The 18,539-nt window shown below is 39.9% G+C and overlaps 1 protein-coding gene and 1 long non-coding RNA gene across 6 annotated transcripts in view; one reads left to right on the top strand and one right to left on the bottom strand.

Annotated features, from left to right (window-relative positions):
- Nucleotides 1-18,539, top strand: part of KCNC1 (potassium voltage-gated channel subfamily C member 1) — a 123,347-nt gene that overhangs the window by 34,732 nt on the left and 70,076 nt on the right. The window lies entirely within an intron of this gene.
- The window catches only part of LOC135448679 (uncharacterized), a 46,893-nt gene that overhangs the window by 8,409 nt on the left and 19,945 nt on the right, over nt 1-18,539 (bottom strand). The window contains exons 2-4 of one of the 2 annotated variants that reach the window (XR_010440555.1): nt 5,783-5,872; nt 4,885-4,977; nt 1,722-1,896 (exon numbers count right to left, since the gene is read on the bottom strand). This is a non-coding gene — a long non-coding RNA (uncharacterized LOC135448679). Of the gene's footprint in view, nt 1-1,721; nt 1,897-4,884; nt 4,978-5,782; nt 5,873-18,539 lie in introns of those variants that run through there. The other variant, XR_010440554.1, reaches the window with a different exon arrangement.

Below are 18,539 nucleotides of genomic sequence, written 5' to 3'. Positions count from 1 at the left end.
TTTTGCTTCCAGGTCCCACATTTAAAGCTGCAAGGAAGCACACCTACTTTTATCAAGGAATCTAAGAGATTTATGCTTATTTATGCAGAGCCCGAACACATAAAACACAGCTGGCAGGATTGTAATTTCTATCAAATTCAAATCACAAAGAGTCCTTCCAGCCTGATTTAGCATCAGTACCAAGACCTACTTTGAACCCAATCAGGACTACAAAAATCAACAACAGCATCTGGTAGGAAACTTGAAAACCCTGCCATTCAAAAGGTAAGAAAAACCTCAGTCAATTTCAAAAAGATTAGGAGGAATATCTTATCAGTAATGTTTTCTTGATTTTCAGAAGGAACACTCTTCCTGTCTGAAATTCATTCACTTGGCAGACCAGAATTGCCTAGATGCAGTTCTCTACTGCATAAACTTTACATTTTTAGTCTCTTTTAATTACTTTGATTTAGACAAAATGAAGCCACTTAAGACCTGGCAGAAAATTACCCAATTAATATTTCCCTTCTCATCAAGTCAGAAGATTAATTATGCATTCTAATAAAGGCTTAAGGACTTGTTTCCAACAGCTGCTGACCATTTTCATCTTAAACCAAAAACGCCTTTAAACACATGCTTAACTTAATTGCCTAAAACATCCTTCCAGACTAAATGGTTCTATTGATTGTCATAAGAATTTAGGCAGAAGAGATGGCCACAACCTGAGTGCTTAGAACCCAGAAGAATAAAAAAAAAAAAGGTAATAAAACCAAAAAACTTTAAAATATCAAACTGGAAGACTTAATAAATAGGCGATAATTCATATTTTTTGTGTCTCGATACATTATAGTATATAACATGACATCAGCAAATTACCATAATTTGTGTTGCTAGCATGAGTAAAATAAGTTAGCTGCTGGAAAATAGGATAACAACAGACCAGTCAACACCAATAAGTATTGCTAAAGACATGAGATTTGTAAAAGGCTTGAACAAATTAAAATGTAAAGTAATTTTATAGCCATCAGTTGAATGAAACTGAAGCTTCCTTTAATCGTACTGGCAGCTACTTGTCAAACAAAGAGTATATCCAGTCTTCTTTCTAATTTGAACAGAATGAGCAGGACAAGCATATGATATCCTGCTCAGCCAAGAATTCCGGGATTGCATTCCAAGTCCAAAGCTTAAGTACTCTTATATGCTTTTACAAAAGAATGGCTGGCTAAAAATAAATTAATAAACAAACAAACCACAATAGAAACCCCACAACTTCTAGCCAATGTAGTTTTGCATGAACTGTTGGCAGGTAGGCAGCAGCTGTAACCCTGACTGTGACTGCCTTCTGTTCCCATCAAGAGATTGCTTAGAAGTGATCCAAGTCAGAAATATGGGACATTTGCATTTTTGTCCTTTGATTTCCACACTGCCAAACAAGGATAACTAATTGCTGTAACTTCCCCATTAATAGAGAAGGTAAGGCTTTTAAGCACTTTAAATATTAGACCATTTCTATGCATTTAAGCACTGGCAAGATCCATTGAAATAGGGCTGAAACTAACCAGAACCTTGGGATTTTACCACTGCAGTTCTGAGGCATCCCTAGCCAAGTATGGAACAGTGCTACCAGCAACACTGCCATATGATGTACTCTGCCTCCCTCTCCCCTGCCCCCCAAAAGACAGTGAAAACCCTGTGTGATTTTAAGGAAAAAAAAATCAAAGCAGAAGCAAGATTACCAAGTGTGTGATTTCACAGAGTAGTTGGTCTCCTTTCAGGAATTGACATGAAGCTTAATGAAACTAAGGGCAGTCCTTAAACCTAGCATTGTGACAGCACTGCCAGACCCGTGCATTCATGACTGGTATTTTCTCAAAGAACTTTGCACCTTAGTCTGCTGAAGGTATCTGAAAGCAGTCTCTAGGAAGAAAACATACACAGTTAATGCTCAAAAAACTCCCAAGACCTGCAAACAACCAAAAAACCCAACAAAAAATTCCCAGTTAAAGACACGGTCCCCAAAGAAAAACAGGCCAACAACCCCCTTCTCCCCAGCCAGAATCTTCAACCTCTGTTTTTCACGTTTCAAGGTGAGAAATAGTTGGTCATCAGTCAGGGAGAAGGGTCTCAGCAGGAGCCCAGGATTATATAAAATCTGCTCACTACAAACTCCAGTACAGATAAGAATACCTTGATAAAGCCAGAGAAAAGCAAAGTGACTAAAATTTGTTTCAGAATCCTGACAATGTAATCAAACAAAAACGTTACTCAAGAATTATTTTGTAGTGTCTTGATCTAGCCTTGTGCTTTCAGTGTTTGCAATACATTTGTTTTTAATTAGAAAAAAAATGGCTTTCCCTCTTCACTCTCCTCCACTGGATTAACTCACTAATGTCAACATGGTATGGGCTACTCCAAGGCTCTTGGTTTATGCCCTGGTATTTCTATTTGCTGTCAGGTCATGACTTGGTTTTGCTGTGTGCTCTAATACTGCTCATGGGATGCAACCTAAAAGGAAAACAGGAGGAGTCTGAGATATAAGGTGGAAGTTTGCATCAACACTTAAAGGGGAAAAAGCATTATGTACCACTTGTTCTTTAAGGATCGTAAAACTTGTGGAAACCATTTTGGTTTATGCTAAGACAATATGCTATATATTGCTCTTAGCAGTAGCTGAAGAGCTGCTCTAATTCTTCAGGAGAGTGTTGCCAAAGAAGAGCTGCAGTTTCTAACTGCTGAAATTCAGTAATGTTCAGCTACAAAGGTTTAACTTAGGACCCATATGAAAAGCAGGCACAGATCACAATATCCAAATCTCTTTTCTTATGAACCTAAATGAAAAGAATGATAAATCAGACTTGGCACCTGCACATCCATCTTTAACTGGAAAAGTTTTCATGTGAATAAAATTATTCTGTCACATGACTGGATGCAATCTAAACTACTTTTTTGAATTAGAGAAAATAGAATATGTGCAGGAAAGGAAAATCATCTGAATTCACTGCAATGACTAAGTCTGGGCTGAGTTCCAGTCTCGTTAAAATCAGAAAACCATGGACCAATCCAATATCTTGGCAGAGACATACGAGCAATAAAAAAGTTCCTCCCTGCTTTCCCCATCTTGACATTCATATACGAGGGCAAGGACGAGTGCCGGTGTCACCCACATACAAACATTGTGAGTGGCACAGCACAAACAGGTTGGCATAAAGGTTTGAAACTGATGCTCAAAGAAAGCAGCAGGTGGCTCTTTTGCAGGTATGTATAGTTAAAAGAGAGTTTAGCTGGATAGTTTGCAATTTCAGAGGCACACCATCTTACCTCAGTATACAACTTCAGCCTTTTGGGTATCTGGGAGTTTTGGGGTTGGGTTTTGGGGGTTTTTTGTTTTGTTTTCATTTAGGCAGTTAAGCCTCAGTGGGGGAACATGGGCAGAGTGTGACTCAAGGAAAACGTGAGTTGATAAGGATGCTTTCTTTGTTTCTCAGTTCTGCTGAGAAAGCTGCCCACCCTCTGGGCTATTGGCAAAGAGTACTCTCACAAAGAGGACACTTCCCCTCCACTTGTCTGGTAATAAATGAACTTCAAATTAATGTGATCAGTAGCTACTCTTCCTCCACAAATGCATTGATCTTAAAAGACAATTGCTTCCTCAGTGCCCAGCACTGAGAAAAGATATCAGCATAAGAAAGTTGGGTGTGCCTTGTGCTGCTCCTCTCTGAGTGGAGATCCCTGTTGAATTAGAGAGACAATTTCTGAGAGATCAATGCTACTGCAACTTGCCTGGTTGTGAAGCTGCTATGGAATATCATCGCTTCAAATAATCTAATACAATTACTCTTACTATCCTAATTCACTTTCTTATGACATGGATTTGTAATGCAGAAGAGCTTTGGATAATTGACCTTTAACTAATGTGAAGGAAAAACTGGTTTGCTTAGTCGTTCTCCTTTCATCTAAAATTCAGAGCCATCCTCCAAGTAGAAACAATACTTTTTGAAAAAATAAGATGTCAAAGACAGTTTCTTATACAAGTGAAAAGATCCTTTGAAAGACAATCCTTACAGATGTACCTTGCACAGAGCACTTGCCATTATTATCATCATAAACTTGCAGCTGAAATTAGAAACAATTTTAATATGCAAAAGGAATCCATAGATCAAACACTACAAAGGAGAAGAACATAATGTAGCTTTCAAACAGATGTAGATGGATTTGACAGAGGAGAGGTTAACTTGGGTTAGAAACACAAACCGAGAGGAAGATCAGGCCACACAACTCATGGGGTTTCTATATTAATTTCTTTACCTGGGCCATCTTTAAGTGATTATTTTCATGCTATTGTTATAAAAAGAGAGGGAATGGGAAGTATTGCTTATATGAACACAATCTTTGCTCAAACTCAAGTATATGCAAAATTATTCAGCTGAAAATCCAAAATTGTTTTCAAACACTTAAATAAGTGATTTGAGCCTGTGAGACTAATAAGAGATATAGCACTAATTTTATTAAAGGGAATATACAATTTGGTTGAAATTCAATGACAGAGTTGAGATTAGAGGAACAACCTCTTTTTGAAACTAGGGAGCTGGTAAAAATCACTGCTTTGTCAACAACATTTGGCTTTACTCTTCCTTAGGGATAGGAGAAATATCCAAGAGATATGCTCATTCTGCTCTCCAGATCAGATAATTTCTAAGTCATGCTGCAAATTTTACCTTTAAGGTCTGGGGAAAAATATCCCCAATTCTCATTTTCTCCAGTAATGAGAGATCTCTCATAGGAATCGCAAATAGTTGGCCTAAAAGTTCAAAAGCACTAATTTCATTCTGGAATGGATCTTTTACCATGCTTGCAACATCTTGATACCACCACCCCCCAAACAGTCTACAGGCTGCCAAGACTTGCCTTTGAGTAATCCTGTGGTTACAATCAGCAGAAGCAGCTTTAGCAGTCAGCAGGTGGGGGCCCATCTTGATTCACATCAATTGCAAAATTTCTCTGTGCAGAAAAGCAAGGACAGGGTCAAAAGCATCAAGGTGAAAAAGAACAGTAAGGTGAGAAGTAGTTACAAAGTTATCCAAGGAAAAAAACCAGGCCTTTATAGGGGAGATAGATACATTCTCTATTCCTGTAAAATGGCTTAAGTCCTGAATTTACTGCGACACTTTCACAGCTCAACTCCTGCGTTGTTAGCTCCGTAAGAATGCCGAAACTGCTAGACTTGGGTGACATTAATGGAACCTCTAACCCAATAAAACACAGCTGTTTCTGAGGATTTTAGAAGGCACCTTTACTGGGAAGCTCTGGAATATATTGCATGCTGTTAAGTTTAACACTGGGTTTTAACTGAATTTCCTTGATGCCAGCCGAGTGAGTCAAATTGATTCTCAATGCCTTGTGCAATCCTCACTTTGAGGTTCAAGCTGGGAACATAAACAGCCAAACATAGCAAAGAAAAAAGCAGGAAAACAGTGTAAAAATAATGGATAACTGCAAATAGAAAGAACATTAAAATGCTATAGGAATAATTATACAGGTCTTTTTAATAAAACTTGCTCACTAGTTACCCATCTCTCTGAAGTTTTCAATGGTATCTTTTCTTCAGAGCAGCTGTGCAGAATCTCCCCCTGCCCCTCTTTGAGGCTGGTTGTTGGCTGTGGCACCAGGCATGGCAGCAAAGCCGCTCCCCGTGTGCCAGCAGCTGTGGGCTGTGCGCTGCCACGGCCGGTCCATCTGCCACCACCACCCGTGCCAGCACAAAGGGCATCATTATCCTGCACTGAAAGCAGGAGGAAGGAAATACCTCTGGCAGCAAAGCATTCCTGCTTTCAGTGCTCCTCTTTGCTTCCTCCTTCTCGTCAGCGCTCAGTTCTCCATCTGCTCTCCAGGGGTGCTATGGCAAATGTTGGGGAAAATGAGCACAATGCAACAAAAGGGAAACCAATGCCAAAAAGGCATTCTTGGGTTGTTTCTGCTCTTGCCCCGAGAGAGGAAGGTGAGTAGATGGATTCATCAGTCTGATGCTTCAGGTCTAAATGAAGATACACTCCAAGAAATGTGGGGAGGGCTTGAGGCATGTCCTACTCTCTCAGAGTCCAAAGAAGACCAGCTTTACCAAAGCTGGAACAGTAATTTTTCTCTGCCCCAAATTGAGAGAGAGGGCATTAATATGGATTACATGAACTCATGGAACAGCTTAATTAAAGAGAGGCTGCTGTATAACATGGCAAAAAACCTAAGCAGACAGCACAAGCAAGAGTCAAAGAAGCACCAGTAGAATTCCCACCAAGAACTACCATACCAAAGCCTAATTAATTTTGAACAGATCAGAAGTCCTAGACTTCAATTGTTGTTTCTTTGAGAGAAGATTAAAGTATTTCAACTGAATTGAAATTTTCAGGTGTAATACAAGGGGGAATAAAAAAAAAATCAGATTTTCCAGAATATGCAGATTTCAATAACTGAAATCTATTTCAATGGAAAATTCCTGAGTGTTGCCACCTCGCCTGGAAGGATAGGCAGAAACCCTCCGCTGCTGCCACTATCAAGCTCCTGCCAAATACATTTTGTGCACAGGGGTGCAGGAAGAAGGGGTTCCTGTCTAATTCTGCCTTCCACTTCCCAGGGCTGCCTCCTGGGCTTTGAGATAGACAGCCAAACCTTTCTTCCCCTTCCCTGTATCACACCTCAGGACAGGACTGGGGAGCAGGAAGTGAAAAGAATCCGCTAACTCTCAGCTGACAGTCCTAAGCAACAGCATATACCTACTCCTAAAACTGTGAATCCATGTTCTCCCTACCAAAAATACTATTTTTACTCCTCCATTAGTGGGACTAGCATGACTCAACAGACAAATGCATTTGCTTTTTAACAAAGGCATGACAAATGTAATTTCACCTTTATGTTGCAGATTGCCCCATTTCATCAAAAACAGCTTTGTTTTTAAGTTAAGTAAGATAAAACATCAACATTACCCTTGGAAACCAAGCCTTCTTTACCACTGATGGAGTGAAGCAAATAGGGATTGAGATACAAGCTTGAAAATTCACTTCAGCACCAGACAGTTAAGGTATCTAGAGCTGAGGTCAACGGAGCACAGCCAGCTGAATATTGAAAAACTAGAAAGTTATTGCAATTTATAATGATTAAGGATCTGACTCATTGATTCCGGTTCTTCTTTTTTTCTTACTAATGAAAAGGCAGAAGTTGTCTTATGAAAACAAGGATAGGCATGCAAGCCTAATCAAAGAAATGGACCCCTCATTTCTGGTAAATAACAATCCCTCCTTCTCTACATTGGTTGAAGTGCTGCAAGTTGGCAGTCAGGAAATGAATTCTTTTTGCAGTTACAGCTGGATAAATTCAATGCTTGGGATAAATTGGCCTCAAGCAAACTTATAAAAAAAAAAGTACTTCCTTGCTAAGTGATCCCAAGAGACATATGTCTCTATAAAACAGTTAAGGGGAAGCTGCTGACTTGCACTCAGTGGGTTCAACATTTTGAAAATGATTTTGTTTTAAATCTTACAGAACCACTTACATAACAGACAGCAAGGAGAGATTTTCATTTTTTTTTCAGACACTTGCTATTTGGAAGATTAAGAGATGGAATCAGTGGTACATCACAATGAAACTTTAATTATCGGAAGTTTGGCACCATGATAAATTTCACTGCGTTGCTTTGACAGCGCACTCTGTCTCACAGAGACTGAACTTCACACGCAGCCTTTCGCTCCAGCTCATGCCGTTTAGAGTTTGCCTCTCTACATGGTGCTCTGTTTTGGAACTGCTGGGAGAGGGAGCAGTCATTTCCTATCCACAGAGCCCTCCTGGCAGCCTTCCCAGGGCAGCTCAGCCCTCCTGCAGCCACTGGGGAGAGTGATTCTGACCCTGAGGGCTGGTGGCCCTGGGGAGAAGCTCCTGCAGGATGAGGTGAGATGTGCAGCAGGCTATCCTGACAGAGGGATAGCATTCCCTGCACCCTCACTCTCCAACACATGGAAAAGCAGTGGGACAGCAAGTGCAGGAAGCAGCTCCAATAGCTCTGTGCCAGCCCATGGCTCCTTTTTGCCAACTGAATTCCCAGATGGCCATTAGCACCCAGCTATTTGACTTGCATGCTTTCAAAGGCCTCTGGGAGCAGAGTCTGCACGCCTGCCAGATCCCTGTGGGGTAACTGCAGCCATACCATGTTCACTTCAGCTCTTCCAGCAGGTTTGTTCAAAAGTGACTTAATTTTCAGTCCTTAATTACAGTGGCTAACCATATGCCACATTTTATTCCAGAGGTGAGAAAATTGACTCCTGCACGTATTTTATACTTGTAGGTGTTGTATGTGGGCTTTTATATTTATTAGGGTAGGATTTTCAGTTGAAATCAACCAGAGTGAGTTTAGAGGTGCTCTGATTTATGGCAAATGAATGCTGGGGGATAGAGGCTCCAGGCTAAAACATGGGATAGTAAGAGACAGGCATTCTTATTAGTCTCCAGTTTAGCCCTCACGTGCAAAAGAAAGTGATGTGAAAGCAATTCAGGAGAAAACACTGCTTTAATAGTAGGGGCTAGAGATTAAGTATATTATTAAGTACAAACTCTCTGCATGTTCTTTCAGCACCAACTGTGCTATTCACAGCCACTTTGTTCATTTAAGACAAAGCTCTCCCTGAGGACTTCACCCAAGAGTAACCAGAGTTACTTAGGGCATCCCACAAAGAATAAACCTGAAGAAAGGACATGGATAGGGTTTGATCTGGAAGGAAGGTACAACTCTCTGTACATAAGCAGAGCTGAAGAAATTAATGTGCTCTTGGATAGCTGGGAGTGAAAAGAAATAACCTGTTATATTAATAAGGAAAGGCAGGTAATCAGAGACTTAGAAAATCACACCCACTCACCTGCAAGGAAGGAAAATTTCATGCTAAAGCAGGAAATACAATTGTTGTTGACCTCCATAAGAGCTGCAAATAGCATAAGTCAAGTGAATTTGATTGTAGCTTCACAGTCTATATAAAGAGAAGCCAATTTTTCTTTGACTAACATGCTTATATTTAGGATCCTAAATCTGTATTTGGAAACCTAAGGAACTGACCTGATTTTCTGAAGTGTTCAGCACCCAGTGAATGAGTAGAAACATTTTTAAGTGGCTTCTGCAGGAACTGTTGGATTCAAGAGCTTTGGGTGGGAGAAAGAAATCAAAGTTTCATTCTGTTTCTTAACTTTGTGCTTACAAAACTAAGACGTGCATTTTCAGAATTCATCACTCTGCAGCAGTGTCTGGTTTTGCTTTAACTAGCGTACTGCTAGAACTACTAAGTGTGTGGATTTTAAAAAGCTTTCAGACTCTTTCACTATAACTTAAATAAGGATATTTAACACAGAGTAAACACAGACCCACTTTGCTGCCATGCTAGTTTGAAATCTGAATAAAATAATCCCTAGAGCAAAAGCAAAGCTATATAAACAAAATCATGGTAAAGCCATATGGAAGTCAGGAGGAAACTACATTTGGGAATGCTCATATTATGTAAAAGGAAAATTCTTGGTATCTCAGTTGAGGAAAAAGAGGAGTTCTAACAATTTAGTAAACTGTGAGGACCTGCATTTCCCTGAAAATGGCCTTTCCCCAGCAGATACTGAAGTTTGAGGTCACATTGCTGGTGTCTTAAAAGGACACTAGTATCAGTCCTCCCTCTCATTCAGAAACTTTTAATATCTTCTGAAGACCACAAGATGGTATAGACCTACTTGGAAAACAGATTGTAAAAACCTATGGCCTAGCCAATCCTTACCAAAAGACAAGGATAATTAATTAATTACTGCTGCATTATTTCCTCTAATGGCACCATAGCATGAAAATCCCAGCGTTCATGCTACACATTTGCAAGTGCAAACATTTTTAGTGGTACTGCATTTGGAAGTTCTGGAAATTGGGTAAAGAAAAACATACATTTCACTGAGTTCTTGTTTTTATTTCACCATGATCATTTCAAAGGTCTAGTATAATTCATAGTTTAATATTTTGATTGATTCCCACTAAAAATATTTAAATACAGTCCTCTCTGCATGCCCTTCACTGTACCATTGAGGTCTACAAATCTCACAGATCTGCCTGATAAATGAGTTGTACATTAAGGCCACTTCTTAAAAGCACACAATAAATGAGGCACCTTTCTGCAGAGATAAGCTTTACAGGTTAGTGCATCCTTCCTATTATAAAACACTCATACACACAGGATACTATTACCAGCAGCCAAGAAGAAAAGCTCATTAAATAAAAAGAAAATTGAAGTCTTACTTTTCTCAATGCAGAAATGTAACTATCCAGAACAAGAAGCATATCAAGACCATTATCTCCAGCACAGAAATGTCTAGAGGCCCCAAAAGCAGCATTGAGAGCCCTTTATGGCAGGCTCTGCACAAATACCAGCTAGAGGTGGTCATTACCAGCAGTTATTACATTTGTCAATGGACAGACAAAAGGCAAAAAGTAGAGCAGAACAGAGACACATCAGATGAGATGAGTATCATTAAATAGACCTCGAGGTCACCACTCCTGCAACTTCTAACAGGTCAAATTTAGCCCCCAAATATGCTTGTGTCCTTTCTGTGTTTTTTGAGACTCTCTGTGTATGAAGTGATTTCAACAACTGTAACACAAGTGAGTGAACACAACTGATTTTTCTGCAACAACCCCCATTTTTGAAATCTTATCACCTGTTTCCAAATTCCCTATTGACCATGGATTGCCACTGTGCCTGTGCAAGCAACTTTCCAGACTGTTCTATAGTTCAGGCTCTCTTCTGTCTGAAAGCTTTTCTGTCTCTGGAGCTAAACTTCCAGCTAGATTTTCAAAGCACCACAAGGAATATAATCACTTCGCATTTTTTTCCATGGAAAGCATGTGACTCAAACTTGCCACCCCTCAAAGAGCTCAGGCCGGGCTTTCCTTCTAATCCTGACCAATGCTTACTTGTGCAAAGTCTTTGAGTAAACTTGTCAAGTCCAAATTTGTACTAGATATATTGTTCATAAAAATGTGCAAAAAAACCCAGACGACCTGTAAAAAATTAGGTGTTTTTTTTTCCTTAGAGTTTTAGAAGAAACATATGATCATTATCTCTACAAATCAGTTTATTCATCAAACCATGCATTCAGTTATCCTGGAGAGCTGGGACAAAACCACACATTCTAGGGCAGGTGATGCACCAAAACGCATGCACTGGCTAGACAGCACAATTACCTTGCAATTACAAAGCTGCTCAGGAGTGTGATACTTCCAGTACTAGAGCCTTCAGGCAGTGTAAAGCAGTGATTTAATACAAAAGCTGGCTATTAAAAAACTTAATAGTCTTAAGATGGATGCCAAGTTTCACCCTTAGAGTTAAGGTCCCAGATGGGACGGAAGTTTCTTCCCTGGGAACCATTCCACTCATAATTCAGCAGTGCCTGCTGTTTCTGCAGGCAGTAAATATTTCCCCGCTGTTGCCTCCTGTCCCTCAGAGCAGAGGAGAGCTGCCCTGCAGCCTCACAGAGAGGCGAATGCCTTGCCCCCCCTAAAACTGGTGCAGAAGTGAGCACCCCTTAGCAGACCAGGGCAGGGGCTGATGCATCTCCAGGTGTCTGAGATGGCTGGAGGAGAGGCTTGAAAAGGAAAGGAATAAGAAGGAAGCTTAACTCCTTCATTTAAAGGCATTTCCTAATGCCAGCCCAAACCACTTCTGTCCCCAGGACTAGCAGGAGATGCTGCAGAAGAAAAGGGGTCTTTGTGGATGTCTAAGTCACATGCACAAAGCCCCAAGGAAATGCATTATAAGTAGACTGGTGTTTACAGAGATGATGCAGCACTGATTTGTCCTCTAAAATGAGGCAAAACTTTCCATTAAATTATTGACTCACCTAGAAAGCAACCTACTTGAAAGGAAGTAGATTTTGGTGTTCAAAGGTGCAAAAGTTGAATGACAATGCTGCCTAATGGGAGAAACAAATGGATTAGAGTCCACGCAGCATTGCCCAGACTGACCCTCTTCCATTCCACCTCCCACATAAAATATCTACTGAAAGGTACAGAAATAATCACCTTATTCCCAGAAACCCAGTGAAACAATAATGATCTACACTTCAAGTGTCAGCTGCCTGCAATTGTCCTTCATATTGTATGTCAGCTATTTCCAAATGGACTTTTGAACTGAAGCCCACAAATCCCAGCACAGAAAGGGGACCAGTGTGATCTTCAGAGACAAAGCTGCCCATGCCTGGTAAAAAGCCATACTGCTTAACTTCCTCTACACTGCAAAGGGGCACTTTGTGGTACTTAAATTGGCTAAGTCACAGTGTTTCAGACTGAATCTTTGAGTCAAAGGGAGCTTCTCTTAGGCAAAATTGCTGCAGGACTGAGACCTGCCTGACTGAAGCAACAGCCTCCTTCCCTCTTGATGGCACACAACTCCAGTGTGAAAACAGAGAGGAAACAGATTATTATTTCCTCCTAAAGACACTTCAACACCGGGAAAGAGAAGTTGCAAAATAGGCAGCCAGGTTCTGTTTTCTCCTGGGGTGTGCCTGCTCAGCCAGTTCTTTAGGACACAAACAGGGTTGGCAAAGTCTATGGAGGAACAGCTGACAGCAAGGCATTACTCAGGGGAATGCACAGATGTTACAAACACCTACGCTGCACTCCAAAATTAACTTTTTTATTAGCAAACATTTGACAGTCTCAGGTCTGTCTGCCTTAGAACAACAGTCTGCTCTGGAATGCTCATCAGGAAAATGTTACCTATTTGTTCAGGCAATTTGATCTTGGAAGATGCACGCACAATATTTACTGGAACCAATGGGTAGAGGGGAAAAAGTGCTATACACCATGTACCCAACACCACTAGTTATTTCTTCCCTTGCTTACAACTGGGTTATTTATTACACACAGTGCTGTGTCCTGGATGGTTCAGGTATAGGGTTGTGGTGGTAAAGCCATTCCTGATGAAATTCTGAAGGCAGCCTTCCTACCACTTTTAGTACTTACTTAAGGCAAGGTTTAGGCTTTCCTAGGCTGATCTTACATATGCCTTGCACTGTCTTCCAGGATATTTGGTCAGACCCTCGTGTGATGAAAGTGAACCTGGCAGCACTGCGGGGAAGAGAATGATTTCCTCTTCCACCGGCTGAGAGTCTGGCACATACTTTCTCCTCATTAGTATTCATCCTTAGGCCTGTTGAAATTATGGGAGAGAGTTAGCTGCCCATGGAAATCCTAATTGTTTAGAAGCTCAATATCCCTTGTAGCCTGCAACTCTCACTGAGAGCATCTTAATTATAAAAAAAAAGCCTATTATATTAATTTGTCCTCAGTAAGCTGACACTACACGAGCTAATATTTTACTAACTAAAGAGTTCTGTAAAGATTTAGAATGTTTTCTAAAAGCACTGAAACCACAAAAACCAAAACAAAGTCCAATTATTAGAAAGTGACACACCTCTAGTTCCACAGACATTCTCTCCACAGAGAAATATAGCCTAGTCTTCAAATTGCCCTTCAACTTCTAAGTCTTTAGGGCACATTTAACATTTTTAAACAAGATAAACACACACACAAAATACTGTAGGCTTTCAAAATCACAGGGCAAAACCATTCACAAATGAAGAGGACTTACAGAAACACTCAGGAATTCTTTCTGCTCTCTCCCACCTCCTGCCAACTTTGTTACATAGTATCTGATTTACAAAAATATTCCATATTTTAATTCTTTAGTCCTTAAATCCTTTACTTTTTGTCCCAACTTCCATTACTTTTAGGTCATCATTTTCTCTGCCTCTCCCTTCTTACTTTCCTTCATTTTTCTTTATTTTTTTTTTCTTTTTAGCTCCACACATGAAAAAAAAAATATTTCAAAGGCCAAGGACAAAGTTAGGCCATGTATAACTTGGGTGACAGTTGGAACTGTTACCAGCTTCATGAAGTCTGCCACTTGATTTTAGACGCTCAGTTGTGACTTTTCTCTTTCCTCTCCCTGTCCCAACATTGAGAAAATTGAGTGAGATCTTCATTTCCAGCTAGCCTTCCAGAGGAAGCCACTGAGGCAATATACAGGATGAAAATTTTAGAAGTGCCATGAAATGAAATGCCAACACAATCTCCAGCACAAAGGCACACCTACATATAGTGCAAGAATCTTTATTTTTCAGAAGTGGAGTTTGGAAGGCAACCAGCCTATCAAAGTGACAGGTCTGCAGCTCAGTTTGAATGAATGTATTGGATACCATTGCAAAACAGCACCAGCTTTCAAACTCCCTGAAAAAAAAGTTATTTGCTTTCAGTCAAAGAACACAAGATAATATGCAACACAAATCCCAGTTCTATGCCAAACCTCATGTGTTTCTTTAATCTCAGATACAATCACATAAAGCCAGTAAAAAAAAAAAAAGAGTGAGAAGCTGTTAAAAAAAAATGCACATTCACTGTTAGAAAACACTACATCTGTGAAAAAAAAGTCAGAAGGTAGTAGCTTCCACCAACAATCACCTTCATAAAAATCAAGTTCTTGATTCACACAGGCAAGTTGGAGTGATTTGTGTGAGATTTTCTTCTGTGCATGACAACTAAGGTCTAATGTATATGTTTTCTGGGAGAAATAGTTGCTGTACCCTACTTAGAATTTATTTAAGGAATTTTTTCTATTTGGCTATCTCCAAATGCAATGCAATATGTTTTTGCATTGAAAAAATACGTAAGTCCAGTGTTTCTACACTGGTACAGGATGTTGATCTGGTCTAACACCCCTGCATAAGCAGGGTCACCTGGAGCCAGATCTGTGGGGACTTTTGAGTATCTCCAAAGTAGAACACTCCACAGCCTCTACCAGTAACCTGATCCTTTGCTCAGGCAAAGTGTTTCCTGTTTGAAAGGAAGCCCTCCTGCGGTTTAGTGTGTGCCCTTTGCCTCTTGTCCTGTCACTGTGTCCCACTGACAAGAGCCTGGCTCCACCTTCTTTGTATGCTCCCTTCAGGTATCCATATTCTTTAACAGCAGCCCCCCCTCAGTCCCCTCCTCCCCAGACTAAACAGTCCCAGTTCTCTCTGCCTTTACATGAGAGATTAGCTATTACCCTAATCACTTTTCAAATTCGGACTTTCCACAACACATTTCTTTTTTAATTTTTTTTTCTGATAAAACAACTAAAAATGCTCACCTGAGTTACCTAAGCATAGCCTTCAATTCCAAATCCCAGCAGTTTATTTCCTCTGAATGATACATAGCCTGCACTACTTCAGGGGTGAGCAAGGAAGAACACAAGTTCTCCAGGAAAGAGTACTTCAAAACAAATAATCATATTTTGCATGTTTGATTTTCCCCCTCACCTCTCCATATTTAAAAGAGAACTTTTAAGCAGAGGGCATATACAATTCATTAAATCTATGTTTTGGATACTTGCAATTAAGCTGCAAGGATACATTTTTTCATCAGAGCAAAATTATTTTAATAGCCATAATCAACACAATCAAATATAATCAGTCTGACAAGATAATAACATTTTAGAATCATTGACAATAATTTTCTGCCTTGCCAGCTCACATCTATATGAAGATGATTACCCCCGGAAAAGATGTGCGACTTCAAAGGTTTCTCCCTCTGTTTCAATACAGTGTTAAGTTATGTATTTTCATTTTTATTCTTCTGTATCCTCACCTTTCCCTCTCTGATTCTTTTTTTAACTTTTTGAGAGATGTACTTTTGGTCTTTTCCTTTATTCTCTACATTCTCCTCCTCTTTATGTGTATCTATACCTTTACGCAATGTGATTATGATAATACATGGACATTCTTCAACAATCTTAAGCATCATAAACCTCATGAAAAGCAAGAGACACAGGTTTGCTTCCTAACGTATTATTTTGGATTTTCCCCCAAATCTGCACACCAGCTTTCCCCATTTATCTTCAACCATGCCCAACATGTGTTGGCCAACTTCTCTGTTTCCATTCTATTCCAAACACCTCTCCCTTGCTATTACTGGGAATCTGTCACAATGTAAGAATCATCTCCTACCACCCACCCTTCACCTGCTCAGTCACCCATGAACTCTGCTCCTCTGTCTTGATGTCATTTTTATGGCACTCTTCCACTCCCTTACTACTACCCTGTTCTTTAAGGGCCCTTTGTTTTCCACTGGGAAGCAGCAACACTGAATTCAAGCTTACTTTTCTTTCTCAAGCCCCTTATTTTGAGCCTGCTCACACTGCAGATTATTGCCTTCTCTGCCTGTGGCTCAGACTTTTTTTGCCTGTCCTCAGTTTCTCCTAAGCTTCTTCTCTTTGCTTCTGACATCTAATAAGTCTTTTCTTCTACCTCTGCCTTACTCCTCTCTTCTTTAACTGGAACAGCTTATCTTTCCCTGGTCAAGAAGCACTCCCCTTTTTCTTCTTCAAATCTTTAAAATTCTCTCAGCTTTTCAGCATAAAGCTGGAGTGTGTTGAATTTAGCAATGCCACAGTCTCTTCAGAAGGAGCTACTTCCCAATGAAATCGGAGCCCAGACATCTCCACAAGATGCCTCACACTCCAGCAGGGAGAATCCTCTGCATCTAAATACTGGACAGACCTTATGTCCATCCTTAAGTCATCTTAACATCAGATGCAAAATACATTATTACTACTATAATAAAACATTAATAGTACACTTACAGCTTTGATGTTGAGTGCTTTCAGAGGCCAAATATTCCAAGAAGGCACAATTTCTTACTGCCTCCCATTCACAGGGCATTTCCCAAGCTGAGATAAGTTTCCATGAGCAGACAGTTTTTCTAAGCAAAAGAACTGAACTCTAAACTTTGTTTCACAGTGTGCTGGGGCCCAAATGTGTGTCCCAAAAATGTGTCTTTACATACTTTCTTTAATGAAATTGATGATTTATGACATCAACAGTTTCCTAGAATAGCTTATAAAATCTTGATTTAATTAGGAGCAAAAAATCATCTTTTTCAGTCATGGCTGAAAAAAAGAAAGACCAAGACTTTACAATACATAAGATGCAAACCTATCCTGAAGGCAAGGATCTATATTTGGTTCTTGAAGTAAATCTAAAGGTTCCAAGGAGGGGAAAATGTATCTGGGTACTCAGTACCCTTCATAACAGAAATTTAAGGAGAAAAAGCCACTTGCTCTTGTTTAAATAACCATGACTGCTGAAGGAAGTGGAACTAGGTTGATTTGCAAGCTGCAGGAAGCTGGTCTTCTGTCTTTTCTGCAGTCTGCAAATAGTTAACAAAACATGCTTGCCTCACCTTTTGAAGAAAACAATTCTATTCAAAACCATGGGATACAGAGCTATTGCAGGGCATGGTTTCATTCTCAGATCACATCACTGTAGAAAAGGCAAAGGACAGGAAGGAGGCAGCAGTGTTCAAAGCCTGTGCTGAAGACCAGTATAGCTGTTCTTCAAGGAAACACCACCATGTTTGTGATTTATCTGGTTGATTTACTTCTCATGGACACATAATTTCATTAAACTCTTAGACTTCTGAAAAAGTGACAGGTCACTATCAGATTCATATTGTCATATCCTTTTTTTTGGTTGTTTTTGAAACACAGAGCTACTAGAAGCAGTGCAAGAAACATAGGCAGTTTTATGAGGTTGTTCATTATTCTTTGTTATAATAACCTTCTTTTCTAATCATTCAATATGCAAAAAAAAAAAAAAACCCAACCTGAAAATGTTTGCAAACACTAACATTAATTGATTATTATTGATTCTCCCCTATTGTGAATGGGAATAAAGAGTATGATAGAAACTGTCTGGACATAAAAACTGATGACAGCAGTTATAATTCTTGGCTATAGTTCCCGTTTTGCTAGAAAGACTGTTTTTTATGAAATCCTGTTGCCAAGAACAGACCTAAGCTTTCCTGTCAGCTGGTTTTAATTTGCAAGAGTATCTGTACTAAAAGCTCAAAACGCTACAAGCTAGAAAGGTTTGGACTGTGATTTTGAGGGGTGTTGATAATGCATCATGAAAGTGCAATAAAAACATCAGAGGTAAAACACTTCTCAGTATGCAAATCCCTTCCATCTGCAGGTCCTTTCCCGAGCTCCTTGCCTGCTTCTTCCTCCTTTGCCATCAGCCCTGATTATGACATGAACCTTTGCCTGTGCCAACATGAATGAGACATTTTATTGCAATTAGCTGCTGCATTTATTACTGACAGCGTCTTCCCCAGACAGATGATCAATGCAGTTATAAGCATAGCAAGACATAGTGAGATATGAACTATATCTAGAGTTTAAAGTCTGCATAGGCCTGTCAAAAGGTAAGAAAAACAGAAGTAGTATGAATCACATTTTACCAGTAAGAATTGAAAATAGACCAAGACTGCCAGAAGGAAGTTTGTTGCAGAGCTATGAAAAAGCCTTTCCATCATCTGAGCCTTGGCCCAGCACTTTGAGTGACTGTGTACTTACTTCATTAGAGGCTTTTGTGGGTGGGAGGATCTTGAAGTGAGGAGGAGGATAGCATGGAAGAGGACATTATGCATTGCTTCTTGGGCTGTGAGCTAAGGTAATTTATAGCTGCAT

This window comes from Zonotrichia leucophrys, chromosome 5, assembly GCF_028769735.1.
Source record: "Zonotrichia leucophrys gambelii isolate GWCS_2022_RI chromosome 5, RI_Zleu_2.0, whole genome shotgun sequence".
NCBI classification, from domain to species: domain Eukaryota; kingdom Metazoa; phylum Chordata; class Aves; order Passeriformes; family Passerellidae; genus Zonotrichia; species Zonotrichia leucophrys.
This window is presented reverse-complemented; position numbering and strand designations above follow the sequence as displayed.